This window comes from Orbicella faveolata, unplaced genomic scaffold (assembly GCF_042242905.1).
Source record: "Orbicella faveolata isolate gen_17 unplaced genomic scaffold, um_ofav_v1 contig_26, whole genome shotgun sequence".
NCBI classification, from domain to species: domain Eukaryota; kingdom Metazoa; phylum Cnidaria; class Anthozoa; order Scleractinia; family Merulinidae; genus Orbicella; species Orbicella faveolata.
The window spans coordinates 16,027,501-16,040,500 of NW_028301554.1; the positions used below are offsets into that span (position 1 = coordinate 16,027,501).

General features: G+C 40.1%; 1 long non-coding RNA gene and 1 pseudogene across 2 annotated transcripts in view; one reads left to right on the plus strand and one right to left on the minus strand.

Moving 5' to 3' along the window:
* LOC110064411 (uncharacterized) overlaps positions 1 to 13,000 on the plus strand; it is a 237,601-nt gene that overhangs the window by 162,999 nt on the left and 61,602 nt on the right. The window lies entirely within an intron of this gene.
* Positions 1,577 to 13,000, minus strand: part of LOC149108308 (poly [ADP-ribose] polymerase tankyrase-like) — a 32,423-nt pseudogene continuing 20,999 nt past the window's right edge. The window contains exons 27-39 of the transcript XR_016209196.1: positions 12,399 to 12,581; positions 11,900 to 12,070; positions 10,953 to 11,149; positions 10,282 to 10,387; positions 9,401 to 9,570; positions 9,048 to 9,204; positions 8,251 to 8,378; positions 7,457 to 7,517; positions 6,638 to 6,815; positions 5,536 to 5,643; positions 4,782 to 4,984; positions 4,265 to 4,345; positions 1,577 to 3,612 (exon numbers count right to left, since the gene is read on the minus strand). The product of XR_016209196.1 is annotated as a poly [ADP-ribose] polymerase tankyrase-like (transcript). The remainder of the gene's footprint in view (positions 3,613 to 4,264; positions 4,346 to 4,781; positions 4,985 to 5,535; positions 5,644 to 6,637; positions 6,816 to 7,456; positions 7,518 to 8,250; positions 8,379 to 9,047; positions 9,205 to 9,400; positions 9,571 to 10,281; positions 10,388 to 10,952; positions 11,150 to 11,899; positions 12,071 to 12,398; positions 12,582 to 13,000) is intronic.

The following is a 13,000-nucleotide window of genomic DNA, read 5'->3' on the forward strand; positions in this document are numbered from 1 at the left end:
CCTCATTCTAAATAAAACTCTAGTTTAAAACATGTTTAAAACATACACTTATTCTAAATGGAACTCTAGTTACAAACGCACTTAAAAACATACACTGATTACATAATTATGATCACTTTCTAAATTAACTATTGCATAAACAACAGTTCTTGCAGCCCCGTCTTCAATTAAGTGCGTTAAGTCTCTTTTCCTTATCCGACGTTTAAAAGTACTCACACTATCCATGCACGTTCCTCCTTTGTTAACTTTGACCACAAAAAAGGCCCAAGATATTTCAGAGAATGTTTCCCGTACTTAATAGTGTTAAAGCGTGGTAGGGTAAAATCGGAATTCCTTAAGTTGTATCGTTTTTGTCTTTCCCCGTTTAGGTTGAAGAGGTCTTGTAAATACTTCGGTAGTAGGTTGTTCTTAGCTTTAAACATTAGAATTGCTATATCTTGTAACCTTCTGTTATAAAGAGTCGGTAGGTTGGCCTGCAGAAGCAGATTCTCGTATGAGTCCGATCTACTGTTAAACACTGTACGTAGAGCTCTCTCCTGTAGCCTCTCTAATTTACGCCAATCTGAAGCTCTGCAAAAATGCCAAACGGTACTGCAATAAGTTAAATGAGGTAAAATAGCGGCCTTGAATAGTTGTAATTTGGCAGGGGTAGGTATAAGGTTCCTTAGTCGCGTGAGTACTCCAATTTGCTGACTAGACTTTATACACACCTCTCTGATGTGATTACTAAAATTCAGATCGGAATCAATATTCACGCCTAACAGTTTGATGGAGTGGGATTGTTCTATTTAAACTCCACCTATTTGCATGTTCATTTCAACTGTGCCATTCCTTTCACCAAGTACCATCGACTGATATTTCTTAATGTTCACTTGCAATAAGTTCTCTTCATACCATTTTGTTATTTTGCTTCCATCATGTATTAACTTCTCCTCCACCCTACCGATCGAGTGATCTGATGAAAATATCTGATGATCGTCCGCATACATTGATATGTCAGCTTCTACAGTAGCCTGAGTAAGATCGTTCTGAAATAAATTCCATAACAGAGGGCCAAATGTAAACCCCTGGGGACAGTCTCTTACAACATCTCTCCACTGGCTTGTCACTGACACTAACCTAACCCTGTTTTTCCGCTGGGAAAAATACGACCGAACCAGGTTTAGTGCATTATCTGGAAAATGGTAGGATTCTAATGTTTTGATCAGGAGTGGTGGGCAGAGAGTCAAATGCTTTCCTCATGTCTGGAGAACGTGAAACATTTATTGCAAACTTATCGCCGTGTCCCAGATTCAGTTTCGTGATAGTTTTGACAGTGATAAACAAAGTAAGGGACTTTACAGAACCGCGACTTAAAGCTCCCTATTTGCAGTTCCGGGGATGACAGTGCCCATTATTTCTTGTATTTCTGTGGTAGAAGGCTCACCAAATCCATTTTTCAGCCACTTTTTAGCAGACCTTTGGCCTACGGCCTAAAAATAATTAAACTCAGAGACACTTGGCGCACTTACGGTCCATTTGAGGACAAACTCAGGTACACTGGCTGATAGCCAAGATTCAATGAGATAGCTAAAACTTCGTTATCTGTATTATCAAATTTAATAAGTTATGATGGAAGAAAATCCTCTTCTGTGACTCGTGGTTTACAACTCGGTTTATTTGTAAAGGACAAAAACTAAAACAACATTTAGTTATTGTTTGTGTATATGTGAATTATATAATTCTATTTGGGAGAAAAACGAATTCAATGACAGGGCAATACTTTATGACTTTAAAAATGTTAAAAGGCTAGAAACTTTTATGAGTAAATAACTAAACTATAAAAAAACTAACCTTGATTCACACAAATTGATCAGATGTTCCTCCTACCTAGCGTAATAGCCCTTTTCACGGTTAATTTTTCTCATTTGCATTACAATGTAATCCAACGTGGATGCGAGGCAATTTCGGGCTAAAACTACAAAATGGCCCGAAATTGCCTCACATACATGCTAGGTTTGATTGTAATGCAAATGAGCAAAGGTAACCGTGAAAAGGGCTATTCTAACTCATTCACATTCCGCGTAGTTTGAGGGACATGTACAAGAGTCGTTCTTTTAATTAAAGTAAATCCTCTTAAAATATCAGACGAGTTTCCGCATCTAACTAACCAATCAGAAATTTGCAAGAGCATTGAAAGATCACGCTGGAAGCTATGACGTCAGCCTGTGACGTCATGATCATACATCAGGTTACTAAGCAACATGTCTTCTCGCGGTCTCAGACAACAGCATATTTGCACGATAGGGTCATTTCATTACAACTACCAGAATTCATTTCGTTTTCTCTTTTCAAACAGCAGTAAATAAATGCCAACCGCAAGCAAACAGCAGTAAATAAAATGCTAACCGCAGGGCAACTATATGGGTGGCCTACCATGAATTATATGCCCCTATTGCTGGACAGTTAAGACGCATTACGTACCGACATAAAACTAGTTTATCACGCTGCTAGAGGAATAACTTAGAACCTCAAAAGACGAAAAATAAACACACAAACAAACAGTGTTAGTCTTGGCTTCGTTCTACCCCGAGGGAGGAGTGCAAGTTCTTTTCATGACCAGCGGGGGGTAATCAAGCTTATTTCTTAAGCTGCTGTCCAAAACGTGATGACTGACGCATGCATCTTTCTCATCACGGATTTATAAATACTAACGAAATTTCGTATTGTAGAAAACTTGTGACATTGCGTGACATTTTAGGGACTTACACGCTCACTCTAGCTTTATGAGCTTGCGAGTTCATTCGTTTTCTTTTATTTTGATGATGGACTGTTGATTCGAAGACTTATTGATCCTTATGTTGATTTATTAGGACATGTTTTGTTGTGATTGAGGACAACGAGTGTTACATCTTACTTAGGATATCAGATGTTTATTGTGTAGAACATTCTAGAACGTTCGAGAACAGGCTTAAAATAACTTTGGGTCGGATTTCAAGTCATGTGATCATCGCTTTTCCGGCGCGTGTGAGTCAATTGAAAATCGAACATGTAATCAGCTACAATCACAGCGAGAATGTATTTGATTAAAAGGTGCAATTGTGAGTTCTTCAGTGTCTAAGGGAATTCGTGACAGGGCAGTTGACAGGGCAACTTAAAAATTCCCCACAATATCACGCTTCTGTGTTTACTACTAATAAATTAGTTTAAAACTGCTTTTTTATGACATCTCCTCTCGAATTTGATATGTACCATCAGACAAATACCTTATGGGTTTCTTGTGCAACATATAAAAGCCTTACTGCATGGTTCTAAAATCAGTAATCAAATCACTTGGTGAGTATCTTATCTCAAAGTCCTCTTCAACTGCACTACGTAACGTAAGAGGACTTGAGATTCCTTGTACACAACGTACTCGCTGTAATTGTTATAAAAAAAGCGGTTATTGAACTTTTCAGCTAAGCCGGGCTGGTTGATACGTACTCCAGCAGGGACCACAGCCCCGTATGGAGTAGTGACATTTTCAATCGGATCCGAGACTTCTCTGCTGACGGCCAACACGCTGTTAAATCCCTCGGGAGCACTCTCTTGGTACTCGCGATCGACAACTTCCTTGACATTCCCAAGGGCAACCTATAGAAACGAGGATAGGGTTAGCATTTGGACAATAGGCCATTTTACAGTTGTGTGCTCAGTTACCTGGCTGTTGATTAGCGGCGAGGCTGGAGGTGGCCCTGCTTTGATACAGACCTCTCTGCTTTTTTCATGTAAATGAAAACTAGTAAGCATAAGTACAATTTGATTCACACAACAAAAGCAGTGAGGTCTGAGTCAAAACAAGGTCACCTCCAGCCTCGCCGTCATTCAAAGGCCAGGACACTGAAAAGAAAACTGTTAAATGGTCTCTTTGTGTGTAAATGAAAAAACTGAAGTATGGGAAATGGCATGGCGCGAGGTATTCAACTCACTTTGTTGCACTGCGTTGTGAGAAGTTAAATAGTCCGAATAATATCGGTTCTTTCGTCGATGAGTGTGTCCAGTGCACGCAGGGGTCATATGAAGTAACCCACCATGTTTTGTATCGATCAATGCGATGAATTCAACGTTTAATGCTGTTATTTGCTTGTAACTGATCTTAGTGATGCAAAAGACAATTAGCTCAGAAGATACAGACTTCATTTCACATCTACTTTAGTTGTTTTTGCGTTTATATATTACATGTAATTTTAGAAGGTAACAAAGTGAAACACTTGGTCTTGACTTAGCAACATTCCTCAAAGCTCACCTCACAAAGTAGCGCAAATCCTGTGCCATGATAATCCATATAGCCCATACTTTTTTCCAGACTGTCAGAGGTATAGACACCCTGTAGTACATGCAACAAAGAAAGAAACAACGCAACACCAGATTTAGTTTGACTATATGGATTCCGTAGATGCCCTCATAGGTCTCCAATGCGTGCGTGTTGCTATTGCAATTTTCTGCCTACGGGTCAGTTGTGTGTGTGCGTTTACATGTAGAAAGAATAATTTGTTCCAGTCTGAATTCTACAACAGGAAATGACTAGTGATTACTCCCCGTGGATACGATGTTTACAAAGGACAAACTTTTGTTTGTTGAAAGGATTTTGCATAACCCGCAGAAACAGATGCCTTTCGACGCGCACTTGTGTCAAGCGTGTGAGGTCTGACTGGAATTCTTCTGTTTGGTTGTCACGCGGTGCAAGAAACAATGTGTGTGTATGTATGTGTATGTATTAAAGCTAACATCAGGAAATTGACGGAAATTACACTATCACCGACCTTTCCTAAGGACCATCCTGAGCGGGAGGCCTCTGGAGGAGCAATCCTGAGGCCCTGCTGGAGGATCCCCATCATGTTCGCACTTTTAGTGCCATGCCACAGCAGGTGGTGGTTACCAGGCACTCCACAATTAGCCAACCGCTCGGCTTCACCTGAACGAGAGACCCTGAAAACAGCACTAATTTCAAAGCGTTGATGTCCACCTAAAGAAAAATTTCAATTGAGTAAGCAGTAGTCAAAAGGCGGAGTGGAAAGGATTGATAGGTCCGTTGGTCATCGTCATTTCTTTTATGGCTTCAGCAAATGAGCGACAACCAACGACTTGAAACAACCAACGCCATAATTAAGCAAAGTTTCTCGCGTGAGCCGCAATGACTAGTATCTTACGCCTTGGGGACAAAGCAAAAGTGGTCAATAACGTACCCAGGTATACGTAGCCAAGAAACAAAACGTAACACTCATCACTTTGCTACTAACCTCCAGATGATAAAGCATAGCCCACTAAGAAGAAACACTCTACGTAACTAGAGCATAAGCAGTACTTACTACATGGTCTCGGGCTAGCTTTGTACCCATTTCACCGTTTTACAACACACTCAACTTATACCAGCTTAATACACCATTTTCTCCAACTCATATCGTATACATTTCAACAGTGAAGCGATTGAAAAATCAAACGCTAGAAAAACCAACACACCAAGGAAACTTCCTTTCATGATCAACTTGCTAACAAGTGATTGAACAAACTACTTACGTGAGTTGTGTACGTACTCCAGTACAAGTTGACATTCATCCGAGTCTGGGTTCAGTAACTCCAAGCGACATCCAAGTGATTTGTAGACATAATCTAACTGGTTTATCTCTAAAGAGACGAAAGGATCATAGAGACTCAAGATCAAAATACGACTTCTTCCTACTGTAAAATACGCATTTAGTTAACAGTATGTTATGAGAATTTTGTCACTCTCCTTTATTGTGGTTATTTTTGATGGAGCGTTGTGTAACGATCTGAACGACTGGAAAGGATACTGAGAATTTCCTGGTCCAGCCATACAATATTAACTATGACGCCCGTTGACTTCTCTAATAGTCTCCTACGCAGACGTTCTTTGGGCTTGTCACGCAATCGCTCCTCCCCCATGTTGGAAGGAGTGGGTGACGATCCATTACAACGTGTGCGTAGAAGGCTTGTACTCGACTGGATTAGATCACGGTGAATTCAAATTGGTGTGCTCACAAGCGGAATGAGATTATACACCGCACGATTAAGAAGGACCGAATTTTGGTCAAAAAATGACACAAAAAGGATCCTAGAATACCAGAAAACTAACGCAGTCGAACAAAAAGTCCCTTACTCAATGAATAGAGAATTAATAGGCACGGACAGTATTTTACTCGTTGCTTGAATTTTTCCCCTGAGCCTCCCTATGGGCCTCTGAAAATACTACGCAACCCTTAAAATTTCTAAGCGCAAATCGAGTAAGGTGTTTGTTGTCGATTTTTCCCCATTCTCATCCCTTGTCCGCTTGACAATGCAATGATAGCGCAAAGACAAATTAGAATTCTGAGGCTCTTGCACAGAGAGTGATAGAAATAAGCTGTAAAGGACTAAACAAAAGAGCATAATTTTATACTGACATGATACAGTTACCATTTCTTTTTGGAGATATTTGACTATTTGAGAGATAACATATGGATTTTCAGGCTCCAAATTCACGTTTTGACAAATTTGGATTTTGGTTTTCAAGTTCAAGACCTTTAAGGACCTGATTTAGAAACTGGGAGATCAGCGATAACTTAAACAATGAAGAAAGAAGGTAAACCGGGAGGTAACGAGTACAAAAATCGCAACACACCTTTGCAGCGATACTGAGCTCCTAACAAGATCTTGCTAGCCTCCGCCAGTTCTGTCAGATTGTAGAGCGCTGTTAAGTGCTGCTCAATATTATGAGCTTCATTCAAAGGTGGAATCCGTTCATAAGTGTATCGCGCTATAGGCATCAGCATGTAATATGTGTTGCTAAGCTCGGCAATCTACATAGGCAAAAGAGACACGGTTATTGGGTTGATAGCGATAACGATTTCGATTTGAAAGCTCATGTTCCCAACGTTTGCCTTTCGTTGTTGGAAATTAGGGGGATGGTGAGTTGAAGAACAGAAATTAATGCACAGTGGAATTCCGATTTTTCGAACCTCCAACGGAGACGAAAACTGCTTCGACAACTCGGAGAGTTCGAGAAATCGGGGGTAAATTACAACGTTTGACTGCGGAGGGGAAACAAATTTGGGTTCGAGTTATCGGGAAGTTCGAAAAATTGAGGGTTCGAGAAATCGGGATTCCACTCTATCTTGAAGTGTTTCCCTTACCATGCTTTCTCCAATAATGCAATTTCCTTCTATACTCCATTAACGACCACACAACCCATAACTCTCCCTTTTGATCCAACGAAGAGCTAACGCTCAAAAACTTTGTTTGTAAACTCACCACGGCGGTTAATTTACCTTGACCAACTTCAAATTAATAGTTAGCAAAGTGCATCGACGATTCAGGTTGAAAATACTTCGATACAATTTATATTCCCCTACTTTGTGCCTAGCCCTAAACCATTGACCGATCTTGCAGTTAAACTCTGGGGTCGTACTTGGTGGAGAACTCACACTGACACCATGTGTACCTTCTCAAATTTTTCCTCGGTTCCTTCCAAATTGTTTCTGTCGATAGTATCCACAATTGCTCTGTTATGAAACAAATCAGACCATTATTTATCTTGAAAGAACACAAAAGAATGTCAATAAAGCCTTTATGAAAGAGAAGCTATACTATTCTTATCAAATGGCTGTTGTTAAGGAATCATTTGATGATAACAGTCTCTTATTCCAGACCACATGAATTCAGTTTTCTTTTAGTTCTTTTGACCAGCTTCAACTGGTCACTTATGTAGACTACAAGTATTTCCTCTTTCGTTAAGTCCGTCGAGCGTGACCGTAAATGATGCCTAAATTGCATTTTACATTTTGGAACACTGCCTTACTAAGATTATCAGTTGAGTAAGGCGCGACGAAAGTTTGGTCACCAGGTTTTAATGAGAAAATCGTGTTGTTGTCACGAGCAACTGGCTCCGTTTCCAGTGGCAACTTGTCGGCTTTTGACGTCATTGGCAGCAAAGCGGGCGAAATTGTAGGTGACGCGACAGGAGACGCACGGCTGCTGATATTGTTACCAATGGAAACGAGGTACGTTGCTCGTGACAACAAGGTAATCTTAAGTCCGAAACTTCGTCACCAAACTTCTGTCGTGCCGTACTCAACTGATAATCGTAGTACTATGCCGTCAGCAATTGAGCATCCTCTTTGAAATTAGAGTGAATCTCACAGCACCTTAAATATAATGTCTGCAATGGTATTTTACAACAACAACCGTCAAATTTGATCCGCGCACTGCAAACTATGCTCAAATTTCAACACTCACTTGATTTCTGTCAGAACTTGACGGGCCATCTCGATGGTTTCACTGGACAGTCTTCCAAATGGCAAGTAGTCATGGTCAATTCTCAAGTGGCCCAAATCCATTGCAGAACTTAACATTCCAACATCGGTCTAAAAGAAAAAAAACAAGAGGTGCTTCAGCTAATGTCAGTTAACGCTGTTGATTCGATTCTGTTTTTCTTGAAGCTTCGCTGCCACATCCGTTTTGAAGTGATTACATTCTACGACAACGTGTTTTCTTTTGTCATCACAGTAACGTTTGTATGTCCACTACAAGTACACTTTAACTGCATAAAAAAAATCCGTTATCAGAAAATTAGCACAAATCAAACTTCTAAACAACATGTGATGACAACGAAGCTTTGTGATACTGGTTTGAAAACCTTTCAGAACTTGGTAGAACATGAAGGTTTCTGTGCAAACCATAAGATTAGGAAAGATTGCATCAAAAGGAGACGGTAGATTGCAGTTTGGCACGGTACTTTTATAGGCATATTGACATCTAAAACCCAGTCACGCTCGTGATCCATAATAAGAATTTAATACTGGCTTGGGGATATGTAACATCAAAATGATATCAACCAGTAAGCTTAGCTAAACAAAGAAAAGAGTAGCTTTATGACGATGTGAGAAGGGAAAAAGGATTGCGGACAAAATCAAATTCATTTAATACATATCGTGAAATTGAGGATTTGCAAGAGATAACAGTATTTGAAACTTTCGGAAGGAAATTTGTGGTGCATCTAAGATCAGTCTCATTTCAGTTTGTAAATCACTCACAATTGCCTTCATGAACGACTGCAGTTCTTCACCAAGACGTGACGCAGGACACTTGGTGAGTTCGAACGGCTTCAGAACCTCACTCATTCGCTTCCGCTTGTTTTCAGGGTTCCTTTCTGGCAGCACAAGGGCATATTTCTTGGGCTTTTTGTCAAAACTGTAAAATTAAAAAAGGAATAAACTAGTTGCAAAGTCGTGGCTACAATACGCCTTGCAAACAAATCATGGGTTATATGGAACAAAAAATAAAATGCAACGGCCCCTAAAACAAGCGAACTTGACATTTTGGAACGAGGGACACAGATGGATGACATGGATAATCTGTATTCTAGACTATCAGCTATTTATCTTACTTGTCCTTGTTGTCCCACTCATTGCCAGTCTTGCTTTTGAAAATCTTCTTGAATTCGGTTGTAGCCTTGTTGGGATCATTGAAAGGTGTCCTCTGGTGCTGCCCACTGTCTCCAACACGACCCCAGCGATTGAATAACACCCACAGGTCCTTGGCTTTGTGGTGGATAATCTGAAAATTATAGAGTTTTTTTCTGTCTCAAACTACTGTCACATAAATTCATTCGAACATTTCATACAGTTTTCTTAACACCCCTTAAAGTTAAAACCTGGAGCGGATACAGTACAGGATTTTAGAGAAGGGACTTCGCGATGCGAAGGTCCACAGAAATGGGATTTCCGTTATTCTAATGCCTAGTCAGCATGTTATAACGTCTCAGTCTTTTATGCCCCCTAGATCCGCCCCAGAAAACGTGTCTGGAAAGATCTCTTTGTCTTTAATTATTTCATCAGTGCAATGACTGTACTTCACACCTAGCACTTTTCCTAGTCACTGATTGAGTGCTTTCGCTAGCATCACAAACGCTAGATGTCCGATCAAGTTGAAGATACACTTTTTTTTACCCTTTCCTTGCTAAAATGGAAGTTGCAACATTTCAGAGAATATGTTTCTCTCTTTAGTTCTTCCATGCACAGTTTAAATTTCTTCAGGAATCAACTACTTGTAGGCAAAGAGCTAATCAACAGGCGGGTATACGAACTAACAGGCACTGCCCAGCGCAAAGACATTATGTTACATTATGAGAGATTAGACAATGTTTCACTCCCTGGAAGAAAGCAAGCAAAGTTTTGGTAACAACTTAAAATGTAGCTAGAGAATGAGACGCGTACGCTAAAATTATCAACCACCAATAGCAAACGTATTTCATTACAAAGACCTAACCTGCATCTTATAGAAGTTATTTAATCCGAACATTCCATATTTGACGTCAACTTTGGACATGAGGATATCATATGGCACATCAGTCTCAGGGTCGACAAATACTTCCCTGTAAAATAAAAAAATATATATTTATGAAACAAACTCCAAAAAAAAGTTGCCTTGGCCATCACCTTTAAATTTTTCACGTCTCTGATTTAATTTTAGTTTCGTTTAGAAAGCTCTTAGTGGCATAGAATTATTTAGTCTTTTTTGAGGCTCCATAGACGGGTTTCTTCAACCCTGACCTTATTAAAGACATCGCATATTCACCTCTATATTTATACAAATGACAAAACGAGGTCAAAGGTACTTTTAATGGACAATGTAGGGTGAATATCAAATAGTTTCACATCACTGAATTTAGGAACTGTGCGGTGAAGAGTAAAATAATGCCACCCGACATGGCTTTACACTAATTGTAGCTTATTTTTCTCGTTTCTAAATCGCATCTTCTCGGTCCCCGTCGCTTTCGGGGTCTACACATGATACGCCTACAATATTGTAGGCCCGATACGGGTATACACATACCTAAAGAAAAAGTTAAGCGTTCTAGATTACCTACAACGTCAAGCTAAAGGAAACAGGCTTGAATCAACATCTCGTGTACATTCTGTACAATCTCTGACACATACCCTCCACCTTCCATACGGAAGGCTGAATCAACTTTGACTTTAGTGTCATCCTCGTCGGCTGGTTTATCCTGTGCCTTCGCATCTTGAAGTATTTTCTCTGCATCAGCTTTAGGATCTGGCGTGACGCCTTCCCACAAGCCATCACTGGAAGTAAGAAAACTAAATCCCGAGTCATATTCCATTGGCTCCTCTGTGTCCTGTTATAGAAGAATTTAGGAGATGAACAGGAGCGACAAAGCAACGATTAGACTTTCAGAAAAGTCCTTCGTCTTGTTTAATTATGACCCTCTCGCGACTTCATCCCGAGCTCGGCCGCTTTGCGGCCTAAAACCTCACAGCTCGCTTCGCTCGCTTGCCTATTTTATCCTGAGACTCCTGAGGTCGAATTGTGGCAAGTTCAGCCAAAGATTTACGACTACAGATGTAATGGATCACTTGCCTGGTAGGACTTGAAAAGAGAAAAGTGCGTCTGTGGCACTTAGATGATCGATACAATTTACACAAATACTGTATTAATGCGACTACAATGAAGTTTCAGTGAGATCCCCACCCCTTGGCCTTACAAAACAGATCGTCTTGGAATATAAAGCTGGAAAGAGTCTCTTGGTGAACTTACATTTGGAAGGGCCCATTATTGGAAGGAATTAATTCAAGTGTGATTGGACTAATGTTAATATTACGTCAATATTAGAAGACCGCACGGTACAAGTCAACTCAACTCTGCCATCAAGAGAACCAGAAGCCCTTTAACCAAGCGGGAACGGTATACATTGTAAGGTGAAATACAAGGTCTATAGTAGAGAAGTAAACGACCGAGAGAAGACAAGATACCTTTTTGCACTAAGATTTGGTAGACTTGTTTTCAGGAGGGGGAGGAGAACAGGAGTCATTATCGGCATTTGAAGATAGCTGATAAACTACCACGAAGTTCATTCTTTTCTACTCACCTTGCTAGCCTCAGCTTTCTCTAGAAGTTCTTCCAGCGCAATTTTCATAATGCCAGATCCCTGCTGTTTAGCATAGTAAAGTGGCGTGTGTCCTTCTAAGTCTTTGAGAGACAGTGGCGCTTCAAAGCTGGCCAGAAATTTTAGCATCTCGACATTTTCGGCAGATCCATACTATGAAAAAAAGACTACACTTATTATTTGGAGAACTAACCTGTAATGACTGATCTATTGATTTCCGTGATGGCCAAACATACAAGTAGGAAGATACACGTTTTGGCTCGTAACCAGTCCCTAAAGATTTTAATGGAAAAACCAAACAAGAGAAAAGAACTAGAAATCCTTTGCTTTTGTCCACTAACATGAAGACCATGATGTCACGTGCAAGCCAAGAATACAATCAACAATCGGATAGTTTCGCGTTATACAAAAAGTTCACTTTGCAGTATGGTATCGTAGCAACGGTTGTATATCCAGTTACCTGGTTACTCTTTGTTCTTACCTTTCTGTTTTGCACACAGTGGTGAATCATGGATTTTCCGTCATTGTCCTGTACTGACAGATCGACATCTGTAGTATCCTTAGTCTCCCAGACAGCTCTGTCATCAGTGGCATAAATCAGTACTTTGACCATGTCTAGCATGTTGCTACGGACAACTTCCATAAGCGGAGTGCGGCCGTTGTGCTGAGTAAACATAAAAACTTTAAATTAAAAGCTTGTGGGGACAGATAGATTAATTCACTCGTTCAATTGTCTGAGCATACAATTCAAGTGATGCTGTTTCTTTGCATTATACCATTCACATCACGGCTTCTAGATTAAATATATGACGTTAGTCATCTCTATCCCGCTCGTCGCCCACCCGCTTTTTCGATCATCCCCACTGACCGAGAGCCTGGAACAGACCAGTGAAAAATTGAATATAAAGGCCCAAAATTTCATTTTTCAGAGCATTCAACATGAAACACCCTATTTAAGTAATCCCGAATAGTTTTCACTTGGATGGTCCCACATAAGTGTTTTATTCACAGAAGTTTTATCCACATTCATCACTGTGCTTCATGTTTAATAAACTATCCCAAATGAAAACACTTCTCAATACC